This window comes from Ruditapes philippinarum, unplaced genomic scaffold (genome assembly GCF_026571515.1).
Source record: "Ruditapes philippinarum isolate M1 unplaced genomic scaffold, ASM2657151v2 ctg511_1_1_1_1, whole genome shotgun sequence".
In the NCBI taxonomy this organism is placed as follows: domain Eukaryota; kingdom Metazoa; phylum Mollusca; class Bivalvia; order Venerida; family Veneridae; genus Ruditapes; species Ruditapes philippinarum.
Window position 1 is genome coordinate 265904 of NW_026854149.1, and position 15317 is coordinate 281220.

General features: G+C 31.0%; 1 protein-coding gene and 1 long non-coding RNA gene across 2 annotated transcripts in view; one reads left to right on the forward strand and one right to left on the reverse strand.

Annotated features, from left to right (window-relative positions):
* LOC132739133 (uncharacterized) overlaps positions 1-15317 on the reverse strand; it is a 114155-nt gene that overhangs the window by 67224 nt on the left and 31614 nt on the right. The window lies entirely within an intron of this gene.
* LOC132739132 (uncharacterized) lies at positions 8231-14840 on the forward strand. Its single transcript, XR_009626961.1, has 3 exons — positions 8231-8870; positions 12783-12894; positions 13949-14840. It is a non-coding gene; the product is annotated as an uncharacterized LOC132739132 (long non-coding RNA).

Below are 15317 nucleotides of genomic sequence, written 5' to 3' on the forward strand. Positions count from 1 at the left end.
CAAATAGTATAATCCATTCATTAGCCAATTATAGCAAAAAAATATGAGAAAGTTGAGTTAAGTCTTCTTGGATGACTTGTCCTAAATATTGTTATGTCCAAGGTTGAATACATAAAGACAATCCATTATCAATAACAAAGTTCTAGCATCAAGGTAAAATTCAAATGTATTAAATTTGAAGGTGTTGTCCAAACTGAAAGGGTTGTTCTGTCCAAGTATGAAGACAATACATTGAGAAATAAAAAAGTGTCACCAACGTTTAAAGTTTCCGGACGTCAAAGACATCGGCAACGGCAAAGACAACGGCAACAGAAAATTGATCTCCTAATCAATTTAATATTTTGTTTAAAATTTCAAAATGATCTAGATAAAACTTTACAGCCATTTCAGATTGCGATAAATTTTATGACGCCGTTGTATCAACAATTGTGCTTGTTTAAGAATGAAAGAAGAGTCACCTTGTTTCATTGTCCGCAGGAAGTTAAACAGGCCGGTGTATCTACACAGATATCTGACTGATTAAATCAGCCCGCTGTGCAATGAATGAACGGAATGGAACGTGTACACATTATGATGAGAGCGATTGTCAGTGTGATGTCTAGAATCTGGTATCTCAATCTTTAAACCAATCACTAACAGACACAAGCACTTAACATGATGATTCTGTTTATGAAAATACATTGGCATTGTCAATAGTCGTAGTCAAATAGTTTACATAAAATACATTGTCTGGTACATTAGTATCATGATAAATATGATAGGTTAAATATGTTCTATAGTTGGGTAAACTTTATTGTCTAGGAAAATTGTTAGATTAAAAATATAAATAAAACATATATTGAAATACCTAGTCAACTTAAATAATTGATTATGACAATGTATTTTCATAAACAATATCATCATCTAGTACAATTTCTTATTCAAAAGTAAATGTATTTGGGTCAATAGTTAAAGTGAAATATTTAATGGGTAAAATGTATTGTTACAATCAAAAGTATTGGTTAATTACATCGTCCTGGTCAATAAATGTGGTAAAATAAATTGTTGTAGTATATATATACTGTTATGGTTAAAAGTTTGGGTAAAATAAATTATCAAGGAGAATTAAAAGGTTGTTGTTTTTTGTTCTTGTTTTTATTTTTTGTTGTTGTCTTTTTTGTAAAAAAAAAATATTGTGTGCAATAGTTTTGGTAGTTTTTTTTCTAGCAATAGTTTTGTGGACATGGTCAAAAGATTGAGAAAGATCAATATATGTAGTCTGAGTAAAATACATTATTGCGCTCAATAATTTGGCTAATATAGATAGTCGGGGTTAAAGGTTTGAGTGAAAAATATTAACATGGTCAAAGGTTTGAGATAACTACATTATTGTGGTCGATAATTTGGGAAAATTATTTTGAGGATGTCAATAGTTTGGGCAGGGTCTTTCAAATAGATTTGAAAGACCCTGGTTTGGGTAAATATATTGTTATGGTCTAAGGTTTGTGTAAAATATACTGACGAGGTCAATTCTGTTTGTAAAATATAGTCTTGGTAAAGTATATTGTCGTAGTTTGTGTCAAGTACAAAATTACGTCATTATGGTTAACACAGGTTGATAAAATGAATGATAATGGTCAATATCTTGTGTTGAAATATTTTGTTATGGTCAAAAGGTTTAGTTTAAAAAATAAAATTAACTAAAGTTTGTGAAAAATTACAACGAATAACACATTGTCGTCAATACTGTCATGGCATGGTCAATAAATTGGGAAATGCATCACCATGGTAAATTCGTTGAGTAAAATACACTATCGTAGTTATGATTACATACATAATGACATGCTTAATAGTTTGGCAATATCCATTGTCGTTGTCAAACGTTTTCAAACGTTCTTATATAATATTTTGTCGTTGTGGTTATCTATTTTTGTGGATGTTGATATTGTAGATATAGTATACTGTTGTGGTTAATAATTTAAGAAATTACATTTCCGGGATCAAATGTTCGTAAATATTTCTTACAGTATTTCAAACATATTTGTAAAGAGTAAATGCCAGCGTCTGATTCTCTTTGTTTTGAGGAAAACAATATATACATTAACTATAACTCATAGATTAATACACCCAACCTTTCTTCATTGTCATAAAACAAATATCTCCCTAGAGATCGACTTTTTTTTCTACTAAATATCGTCTCTAGAAACAAAGCTGTTTCGTTCCATATGCAATTTTTCTTTGTAAAACCTCGGGTAACAAACTATTAGTGATCAGATCCATTGCTATACGTTAAATACCACAGGGTAATTTATCATTCGGGTGTATTTATAATTGTCACTAATGAAATTCGGTTTGATTCATTGCAGAGCTAAAGGACGACGTTACAACAGTATTTACTTGTAATATCTCAATGTTTCTCTTTTCCTCAAAGCGGACTAGAGAATGAGAAGATTGTGATATACGGGAAGATTGAGGGAATAACTCATTTAACGCTACCAGCTTGTTTGCAGTACTCATTTGTCATCGTGTAATAAACACGTGGATATATCAAAAGTCTGCCATTAGCAAATGGACAAAAATTGTTAAAGACGAATTTCGTATTTGCCTTTAATCTACTGCTTTCGGTTGTTCCTTTCTCTCTCTCTCTCTCTCTCTCTCTCTCTCTCTCTCTCTCTCTCTCTCTCTCTCTCTCTCTCTCTCTCTCTCTTTCTCTCTCTTTCTGTCTGTTTGTCTGTCTGTCTCCTTGATGATATTCGGGTAAATTCCACAATTTCAATTCTTGTTTTGTAAGAAATATGAAAATACATATTGTAAATTTCTTTTAACATAAATAACTCTAGATACATCATCGAAGATATATCGTAGTGTGAGCGACGTAATTATATCTGAAATGATTTATTTTATTTCACAGTAAAACGACTGTCAATAATTACTTATTTTTCTTATAAAATAAAACTGCTAAACAACCGTACAATTGCATTTTATAAATAATAACGATTAGGTATTTATTCGTGATCCAGTGAACAACGTTCTAATATGGCCTCGAATTAATTGTTCTTCACCTTTTCTGCGCTTTATATTTAGTGTAAATTTACAGTAATTGTAATTGTGCTTCATGTATGTACAGATTCTAATTATGTACACCAATGAATATTTATGGCTTTTTATGTATTTGTAATTACAAATTTATATTTTTTATTATTGACCTGTAGAACGAGATCTAAGGATCTAAAGATTTAAACAAAATTTGGAGGCTAACTTCATCTAAAGTTTGCACTGAAAACAAACGTTCAACCTTTTAAAAATGCTTGCGTTGTCTTTTTCAATTATCATTGCACATATTTCGCGATTTTATAGCAAAGAAAACTTTTACATATGTTTAGTTGTTTACAATGATTAAAAAAATATTGAAATAATTTTAAGATCGATTTCTATAAACTATTAAGTTTTAAAATTTTGTAGTGTTGGAATTGTATGCGGCACAAAAGTTTTTTAAGGGATTGGCCACTGATTAACTTAAAAAATGAATTAACTAAGATAAAGGCTTAAATAACGATAAATAAAATTTATGTAGGCCGGAAAATGAAAGAAAATAAATACATGAGACAGAAGAGAATGAAAAATGTTCTAGAACATAAAACAAAACAAAATTTGCATACTGAATCTTATGCGTGAGGGCTTTTTTGTAGAGAACGCCGGGATAAGGATAAAAGTCTCGCAATTCTCAGCGTTCATCGCATACAAATCAGACGACATTGGAAAAGATAGACTATCGATTTTTCCAACTGTCAAATTTTCTGAATGCCACGCGTTACATACAGAAATGACTTTACACGCTAAATTCAACAGATGATATGTAACGCGTAAATTGTTCAGTAAAATTCTTCAATTGAAGGCTGTCTAAAACACTTATATTGCACAATATCGACAATTTATATTTTATTTGTATAAAAGCACCGAGATCATCCTTTTATCTTTATTGTAAATAACTGTTACTATTCCACAAAGAAGTGGGGTCACTGATGATTATTTTGCAATTATTTCTTCCTATTTTTCGAATGTAAGGATTTGTGTAAAATATAAAATGCATCGCAAAAATGCAGAATTTGTTTCTCTATTTAACCCTTAAATGAATTTATTTCGACAGAAAGCAACGTTTATTGCAATCAGTTGGCCAATAAATCGTCACGTCCCAAATTTCAGTCTTATAAGGATAGACATTTTTGTCTACAACTAGATAATTTAAAACAAATTTTGGTGAGGGGAATTCCCCTTTGAGATTTAAAGATTTCATTTGCATGTGTAGGAATGTGTTAAAGCTCACAAGAAACGATGTATAAACGTCGAAGAAAAAGAGCGAATTTAATTAACTGTGTTTCTACAGATAAATTTCAAGAATCATCTCGATTCAGTTAGCGTCATATACAAAAACGTATTTCATTAAGTTGGTAATATGTTATATATAGAGAAAGATAGCTATATTTGGAGGGGAATATTGCAAGAGAAATGTTTCCTTGGTGATAGTATTTTCTTTATTTCAAGACCTATGCAGTTTAAAATGGTCTAATGGAAGCAGATTTTCTACTTATAAAAAACTAAGGTCATGGTCAAGAGGCTTCGGAACATTGGCACTTTGCTGGTAATAAGCTCAAAGTTGTATAGTCGTTTACTTATGATGGAGTTTCTTTTTTTTCAAGCTCATTCTTTAAATGATATGGTCAATGAAAATGTGTCCAAAGGTAAACGCGTTTTCAGTAGTATTTTATCTCCTATATATAAATGTGGCCAATTACCAAATTCCGTTTTTTCAGCAAGGTGTTACCGGTCCTGCTTTATGGTAGCGAAATTTGGGGTTTCAAAGAGTATAAATGTATTGAACAGGTACATACTCTTGCATGTAAAACACTTATATGTGAATGAAAAAACATTAAATGCCTTTTCACTAGGGAATGTGGGCGTTATCCTCCCTATTATATTCTCATGTGCGCTAATTGAAGTATTGGTTAAAAAATAATTAATTTGCCCGATACAAGGTATGTAAAAAATTATTTAATTTTCTATTGGACACAAACACAGATCTTCATTTTAATTGGGCCAAAGAGATAAAACATTTGTTGGATTTTCATGGTTTTAGCTATGTGTGGCACAATTATCAAAGAGTTTATTGAAAGGATTAAGTCCCAATATTTGCAAAATTGGTATAGCGCTAACGTTGTCGAATCAAAATTGTCAGTCAATTAAGTTATGAACATGATTATTACTTAGATATTTTATTTGTACGTAAATTTAGACATTGCTATGTTCAACTTCGAGCTGGCTCTCTTGCTTTTGAATTAGAATTAGGCAGACATTAAGGTATTCTGAGAGAACACAGACTGTGTGAATTATGCAATAGGTCTGAAATTGATGAAGAGTTACACTTTATGTTTTAATTGCAAGATTTAAGAAATTTATACCTTCAAAAAAAGTATTTTCTTGTTCCATCTTTTATAAAATTTCGTACAGTATATTGTGAAGTAGTACAAATGATATCTTAATAAGAAACACAGCTTCATACATTTTTTACTCATTAGAAAGAAAAGAAATCTTTATGGAATTCTAATAACAATTTGTTGACTACTAGCTAATATGTTTTAATATATAAGCATTTTAAGTATATATTTTTGTGCAACATCTTACACAATTAAAATACATTTACAACATTCATGATTATTATTCTTAAATGTTAATCAGTAGAATTATCATAATAAATATACTTCGTACATTTAAAAACAATAAAATAAAAATAGATAGAATAGATAGAACTTAAATAACAAAATATTGTTGACATCTTACATATATGTTTTCGGCTTAACAATTTACATGTAGTATGTTAACATAATTTATTTACTTATTCTAAATTTAATGTAACTATTGTGTACACACCAAATTTTATGTGTCAAGTACCAGTGGCTTATGTCACGAATAAATGAGATGAGTAGGGTTAAGTTCAGCTGAGATATACCAGAACCTTGTTTTTGTACCAAATTCTTGTATCAAATATAGCAATTTTACACGAACGACTAAGAAAATGAGCGAATTTCAACATCCATTTTTGAGTCTGGATAAAACCCACAAACCTCAAATTGATCCGTGTTCTCTAATTAACAATTATTAATCATACTGCATGAATGGAGAAGTGACGGCGACCTGTAGTATTTCTATCATTTACTAATATAACATCCCTGTTTGAAACAGGTGTACTATCGTACTGTAATTGAAAAATTAGACAGTTAATGTGGATCAAACAGTTATTGATCAGAAACAGGAAGTTGGTGTAATGGAAAAAGAACCTGAAAGAGTGTTATCACGTGTAACAGCACGTGATTTAGTTTTGGAGCAGCGCGTTTTCATTGCAGGAAATCAGTAATTTGATAAATGAGAACACGCTGTTTTATGAACACGTTTCAAGCACAGAATTTAGTCTTGATGAATGACAAGTTCCTTCAAGACCTGTAGATGGTTGTGTGTTAAAGAAACATGGCTTCCGGTTGAGTGTTGAAGGAGCATTTCTTTAGGTAAGTGTTATATAAGCACGCCTCCAGGTCACAGGTGTTTGGCTCGTTGATTTATCACTACCGCCCCTTATCCACTCTACCCACACCCTCCTACCTCTCAAAAACCATGTAAACTGCAGTATTTTTCATTTGAAATATGTTTTAATATGTGATATATGCTTTTAATTCAATTTCCGTCATTTCCCACAAAAAAACGATACATATATATTAAGTAAAGGTATGCAACTCGCATTTATCTTAATATGTACTCCATAACTCCAACATTGTTTCACCAATTTTCAAAAGCTTCAACCAATCAATGCGCCGGACACCTGTGCTCAAGGTCAGTCTGTAAGAAACATGCTCCCTGGTTGGATGTTAAAGAAACATGGCTTCAGGTTGAGTGTCATATTAACATGTCATTGTATCAAGTATTTTATGAACTGATCTTTAAACGAGTGTCTAAAATTATTTATTCAAGTGAACATCTCTTCAAATGAGTATTAACAGAAATGTATTTTAAAAGGTGTGGTATTTAAGAAACATGTCTTCAGAAATGTGTATAAAATATGACTATTAATTACGTTACAGATATTAAAAATTAATCCTAGGTATTCTTTATAAAATTTTGTATCGTTATTATTATAAATATTTAAGGAGCATGCCTTCTTAAATAAGACTTTGGAAGGTCGTGTTAGTATCAAAACACACATGGCTGAAACCACTAGAAAGATAAAGTTTCTTCTTAATCTTATATGTATTGAAAACAACTTTACTTTCAAACTTTACTTATAGAATTACATGTATTACTAACTGTTGATACTGTGTAACATGACATTGTCATTGAGTAAAATGATATTAAAACAGAATTAATAGCGTTTATTATAACAGCTGTAAATTCTATGAAAGAAGCTGAAAACATCAAAATACTAACAGGTCAATAAATATGTCGTCTGAAGTCGCCTCTACAATATTAACACACTTTCGGGGGAAAATGTCGTCAATAAAGACAATTAGTGAGGCAAACAATTATAGTTTCATATCTAATGTATAAATTACTTAAACAAACGGTTGATTGATACAGGTTGTGAAAACATTCCCTATGACAGCTTGATGGAAAGGGGTTGCCAACATAAATTTGTTCCCATATGGTAATTACCTACAATAATTGATGACTTGGGAGAAATGGTTGGCGCTACTGTATACAATCCACGTGTGTCTGATAGTGTGACAATTTGTGATCAGGCTGGTTAAATCAATAATTCCTTCAGTAAGAAAAATAGTTTATTTCAACGAAAAAAGCGATGTTTAACGTACGCGTAAATGGCTGTGAAGGAATGGTCAGGTGTGCACTGCATACCTTTTGATAAACCGAATAAAATGCTACTCATCAGATCTGCCCATTTGTTGAAAATTAATGACACAAAAATTTCGTTACGTCCGTACTAGTTGTACTCGCTTTATACTGTGACATGACGGTATTGGACGGTATTGTGCCAATAATCCGGCGCCACCTGTCACAGAGCTCGTAATGGTCTATCCTAATGTCTTGAACATTAATTAATTATACCCCGATTAAACCATATGTGAACTTTCAACAAGCAAATGACCAACATTTGCACCAACTTTGAGCATAAACATAGTATATAAGACATTAAAGGCACCAGACCCGTTACCAAATCTAACCAAAATAACACAGCACACATGTGACATCGTTTTTAGTTGGGACGTAGTCCCAACTAGTGCACTTACAAACCCGAAATTTCCAACCATACAGGGTAACGCCCACTGCTGTGACGTTTCATCGCCACTCTAAATGCTATATTGTATTCTAACATATCAACGTAAGCTGAATTCATAGTGATCACCCGACCATGACCGACGCATAACCGCCGCGAGTGAAAAATAGTGCTCTGAATTTCTGAAAACTTCGATTTATTGCGAACAGAAGTGGAGACAAGAAATTGATTTTTTGAAAATAATGTGCAATTGAGCTTGAATTACGGTATTAGAAACGTAGCGGATATAATTTGAAAGGTCACATAATTCTATGAATGGGATAGTAAATTAATTGGGTCATAGTGCTTGACCGCTTGCAATATTTAACTTACTCATCCGCCTTATCATCACATTTTTTTGTATTATATTCCAGAATTTTTGAAAAAGACATTATTTATCGGATAAATTTTGTAGTTTATAATTGCAAAGTGGATATTGAAATAGAATTAGCCAGAGATGTAAATAATCTATTCGTCTCTGAATTAGCCGATAATTAGGTTAAATGAATCCGACAACTTCCGGTATACTTTTCGACCTACTTCACGAGCATAATTAGCAGCCTGTTAAGCTCATAAGGTATGTAATAAAGCAAAATATGTTATGAATTTGATGACTAATAATATTAAGTTTATTTATTGATGCCAATTTGTTTCCAAGGACTAAAACTTTCGTAAATAATTTCGAAGTAATTTGGAGATCTCGAGTCTTTCGTACCCAAGACATTTCGATCATACATAGACTGCAAAACCGACAGATTTTACAAATTGATATTACACAGATGTCTGCCTTTACAGGAAAACCGGCATATACGCCTACAATTTTTTGGTCTTGTCACGGCCGTTACGTCTCTACCAAATGGGGCACATTCTTGAATATTTCAGAATAATTTTATTTTGACCTTTATAAATTATTATATATCTATCCTCAAGGTACTTTATACCGGGAGGTACTTTGTACCGGGAATGTCCAGATATTACAAACAATACTTACATAAAAAAATTCTTTTGTATGCAAGTGTTTTTCACATTAATTTCATACAAAATATAGCATTTTTTGAAGAAAATTCAAAGTTTTAATAACCCTATTCACATAAATGTGTTTTACGTATAAAAACCAGTAATATTGCTAACAATTTGGACCCATCATGATATTTTGAATGTGTGTGCAAATGCTTATCAAATTATTACCCTTTTACTGTGTGATGACTGATAAATATTGAATAGAACTTTAGTATCATTAACAGCAATGGACCATTTACAGTACATATGTTTTTAACTTTTTATTGATTGCTTAAAAGTCATTCCTGGTATTAAGTACTTAAAAACAAAAATGGCTGCCACTCATAAGAGGTTATTAACAGGAATTAGTAACGATTCGCCACACTAACGATTCGCCACATAACGATTCGCCACAGAGTAATAACGATTCACCACAGTTAAATAACGATTCGCCACAGTATTATTATAACAATGATTTTTTAGTAATCAACAAACTTTTTCCTTTTGTTTTAATAATTTGACAATGACAATAATTTAATAATGTTTCTTAATACAAGTAATATGAAGTTAAGGCCCCCATCGCGGATTTTCAATTTTAAATATCAAAGTAACATTATTACAGGAGTACATTAACAAGAAAGTAATTATATGTTGAAATAATTATTGAATTACTCATAAACATAATTATATGTCAATTAATATTTATATATAAATATATAGTTCATATATTATAATTTATGTCAAATATTTAAACAAAGTATTGCAAAAACGTGTGTTCATACGAAAATTGATTTACGATAAGCCAATCACCTTAGGATTGTTGTAGAAATATTTAATTGACGCCGAAATAATCCTTTAATTATCTGACAATGTATTCAGATTTCAAAACAATGCGGCAATTAAGCTTATGTTTGTTTACAAATTAATTTGAGCGAGCCGATATATGCCGATTAAGAGGGTTTAAATAGCTTAAACACATACATAAAATAGTATACAAACGAAAAATAACGAAATCAGAATCATGCCAGCTCCTCCTTGTTCATTCTGTTTAAGATGTATCTACAGTAACCCACGTGCTGTAACATGTGGCAAGTGTCAAATTTTAGATGGCATCATGTATAAAATGTGGAAACACAGCGTCGCTTGAAAAAACGTTTTGTTCTCAGTGCCATTTTTTTTGTTTTTGAGAAAAAAGCATATAAAGATTTAGTATTGCATAACTTTTTATTTTAATTGTCGGATTTTGAAAATTTAAAAACTACTAACGTGGTGTCGGAGAACAACTCAATATCGTTAAAGATTTGTGGATTTTAATATTTCCTTGCTTAAAAACCTAAGAAAACATTTGGAGATAGAACAGTCCTTGTAACTTTTTTCAAAAATTGTTAAAATCAATGTGTTCAATGTGACTTAAAACATTATATATGTCTTTTAAGTTGAATTGATTTATGTCACATAAAACAGAAAGGCTGCCAAAAATGTTCTCGGCTAATTATCCGTTGTTTAGTAGTCTTTGAGACCACATTTATTTCGTAGACCATATGCATCTATGACATTTGAAATTTTATTTCCAGTACATTATTAAATGACATTAAAACAATAATATAAATAAATAAAGATAAAATACCCACATAAATTTGTAGACATTTTTTTATCTATTTTTATAACTTTAGCCATTACAATTTAATACCTTCAAATTGATTCAATGTCTAGAAAAAGAAAGCTGTAGACGCAAACGGGATTAGTTAACTTTCAAATCCTTTAGAATGCTGGAAAAATCTTTCAAGATTTTTTTTCATGAAATTCAAAAGATGGTCAAATTCAAATTCCTTCCAAAAGTTCGCAATAGTAATATTTTATGTTGTAATGCGCTTTACACGTTCTGTTTGTATTCGTAAGAAGTTCTTCTAATTGTAGGTATGGCTATAACTTAAGTAGGCAATGAAACATCTACTAGAAAAGACCTTAAAGGTAGTAGAAGGCATGATTTATCCATTTAAAAAATGTCATATTTAAAGATTGTCCGTGTACTAAACATTACAAACATAATGGCATTTAAATATATTCAGAAATTCAAAGACAAATTACAAGACAAACTAAATGTACGTACACGTATATTTTTTCCAGTTTATATAAATAACGAAGTTATAAAATGTGTTATGTAATTTTGTTAATAAAATATTGGTTTTCGTGTGTTTTCATTCAATAAAATGTGTATTTAGTGTAATTAATTTATGTAATTAACAAATGAAATATAAAATGGAAAAAAGTTTTCCATCAACAGTTTGAAAACAGATGTGAAAAAAAAATGTATTTGAACACGTGGCGAATCGTTATTTAACTGTGGCGAATCGTTATTACTCTGTGTCGAATCGTTATGTGGCAAATCGTTAGTGTGGCGAATCGTTACATTACCATTAACAGAACTATCTTTTTGATGTATAGTTAAAATTTCTTTTAGATATTTGTTATTTTCATCAAAAAATGGTACCTCCTACAGAAAATAACTATTTTATATTAGATTTTTTTTGTATTATCTGACGGTGGGCCAAATAAGGCTTACACTCCCGGTAGATAGTACAACCAGGATATCTATTTAAAGTCTAGCCATTTCATTTTGCGTCATCTTTTTACAATTTGAATAATTATTCTGGAAAAACGAAGTGCGCAAATGATCTAAAGGTTTGTACAAAGATTAGTGTTCTAAACATTCATCAAACGGTACATTTATCTGGAAAAGATATTTCAGTCCCATCATGACAAAATACCTCAATGGAACCCCTTTAAATTGAGTAACACTTTTTTTTAAATGTATGGGTAAATTCCATTTTCAGTGGTTGAAATTTTTCCTCTTTTCTGATTAATCAAGCTATAGTTTCCCATTTATAAAGCCACAGGTTGTTTTGAAAGTTGAAAAAAAAAAATCACTGCCACCTTGATAATTGTTAACCTGAAAAATCTTCAGGCACTTAAAGGGATTTAAACCCCAGACCTCTTGATTACAAGGCAGACACACAACCATGTCGCGAAAATGTCAACACAACAGCAAGACTGTTGGAAATGATCTATACCTGTTCTCAATACATGGTTGAAGTAATTTATCAGTGTTAATTAGACATTTTATATGATTTAACAATTTTTGACACTACTGATATTCACATTTTTTTCACAAATCTACATGTAAAAAATAGATATCATAATAAATGATAGAACATTTTCTATTTTAGTGGTAATACTGTGGAGTAATATGAAGAAATATTATTAATTTTATTATCATAAATTTTTCAAATTTTAATTATGTCATTACATGCTGTACACAATCATATTATAGTGTAAACATATATATACATTGTATAGACACATATATACATTGTATATACCAGAGACGTTAAAATACATAAAATGTATTTATATGTCTCTGTATATACACACACTAAGAGAGTAGTATTGGATGATTTTGAAAATGAAATCTCTAAATTGATATTTTCAGGGAAATAAAAGATTATTTACTTTAATATTCACTTGGAAAGGCTGGTACATGTAGCTAGAAAAAAGTACAGTATAAGATTAAAGGAAGACTAGAAGATTATTACAAACAACAGGTACTTATATAATATTTAATGTATATTTCACCAACCAAACTGTTTTCCAAAAAAAAATAATGAAAACATGCATTTTTACCAGTGTCACCACGGGTCAGATTAACAGACCCATTCCCAGTGGCAAATAATGCCAAATATGCTTTTTTTCTTTTCCAAGTTTAGAAAAAAATCATAAGTCAAAATTCCCGTTATCAAAGCTGACAATTTTTCTTCATTCCATTTCAATCCAATATGGTACCAGACAGATGATGTTCAAAAACACATTCCATTGTCAATTTTTTATGTATTTTTTATGCTTTGAATGATATACAATTTGTTGGATTAACAACTTTGTACATGGTACTAAATATTTTTCCCAATCAAGATGCAAAATTTCTTAACCCATTACTTCATGAGCATTTTGTGAAAAATGGCTGTTTTCATTGAAAAGTCTCCCGTTACAAGTTCAAATTGCTATAATACTATAAAAAATGCTTCAACACTAATCAAACTTGGCACAAATGTTGACTGGACCATTGCCCTTGCAACAACATGCTCAGGCTTAAATTTTCTGTTACAATGGCAACGAGGGGACATCTCAAAATTGCCCAAAATCACTATTTTGCCTCGATTTTTTCAATCAAAATTGATTTCAAAGTGATGCCACTTCTCAATGGATTGAGATATAGTCAAAAGCTTTTCAACGTTGGTTACAAGTTAGGTTATGAAGTTATGATCAATCTGGGGTCATTTACAGCCTCTCACAAGTCCAAAATTTTCTTGGCATCATGCTTAGAATGGTTTCACACAGGTCAGTAAGACCGGTGTACACAATGTACTGTCTGCACATATGTGTCAGAAAAAATATCACAAAAAAGGAATTTAGTATTACTATGAGTATTTATTAAAGAAATTGTTTTTCAAATATATTTAAATAGTATTATTGAAAGTCATTTTGTATGACAGACACACAAATCTAGTGCTCTGCATTATAAGTGTAAGAAGAGACAAATAAGATAAGCATTTTTTTTGCAAATTATTGCACTTCATATAATTTTTATTGCTTTTTTTTAAGGTGGACATGTGTCACTGTCAAGCGAATGAAGATAAGCATCACACTCGGTGGGAATCTCCAGTTTCCAGATGTAGTGATCATAACTGTATAGGCACCATTAACACTTTGGACTAGTTGGAGTATTTTAGAGGGCTAGTCTGAATTGAATCCCCTGTCAATAGTAAAGGCCAGTCATGAACATTGTGTTGAAGGAAAATGTTAAAACTCGGATTTTCCGCTTAACCAATCATTACTTTACCTTATATTCAGTGCGGTAATGTAGGAAATGGTTACTTTCTGGAACGGAGCTGTCAATTATTTTTAATTTTTTAGCTTGTTAGTGTTATCGTCGGACAGTTGTGAAGTAAAGACATCGCAGTTTGAGTGTATACAAGTTGCCTTAAAGAAAGTATGTCGAAATCTTAACAGTTATTCGTTGATTTTGTAGAAATTGACCAGAGTTCACCTTTGTTTACACGCATCGCTTGGACGTCGAAAACGACATGCAATGACATTTCAGTGAAATTTGGAAACTTGCTCGTATTGTGGAGCATTTTGTAGGATTTCGATGAAGTAAAAAGTGTTTATGATAGGATACATTATTCCTAGAGACAACCACAAAGATAAAATAGTGATCTGGTGTATTTTTACCGAACAGTTCTTGTTTGTTTTGCATGATATATTTCTCTCGTTAGGGACCTTTATTCTTTATATATAGTATTATGAGCGTATATGGGTAAATGTGGTATATAGTGCCTGTGGTTTTAACATGTATCTTAGCTTGCCTGGTGTAATGATAAGTAATAAACCTGAGAATTGAAACTATGAGAATAAATTGTTGTTATTAGTCCCCTTCTATTTTCATTAAGAGGGGACTAAAGGCTGACCCATTTCTGTATGTCAATGAAAAGCTGAATTTTGCTATAACTTAAATGGTACAAAAGTTAGGTTCATCATACTGGTATCTGATATAGAACTATACAGAGATTTAGCATGTTATTATAATTTATGCTCCTGAAAGGGAGAGAATATAGTTGCGGTCTTAACCATCTGTCGGTATGGACTCAAGTAATATTCTGGATAAATATCTGTGTTCATTCCATACAGACTTGTACTTTTGGGGAAAAAGGTTGCTCATGGGAGGAAAATATGTTTTTTAATGGTGTTTTTGAGATTTTAGTTGATAAAGGAAAAAAAACATAGTCTGTACTTAGGAAGACATTTGTCCTTCACACTCTTGTCCGAAATATGAATATAACTAGATATGTATTGAAGGGATTTTATGTAAACTTCACAAAGTGATAGAGACTTTTAAGAGGAAGTGCAATGTTCAAGAAACATAACTCTACCTTGCTTCATGTTTTAATTTATATCCCTTAAGTTAAAAATG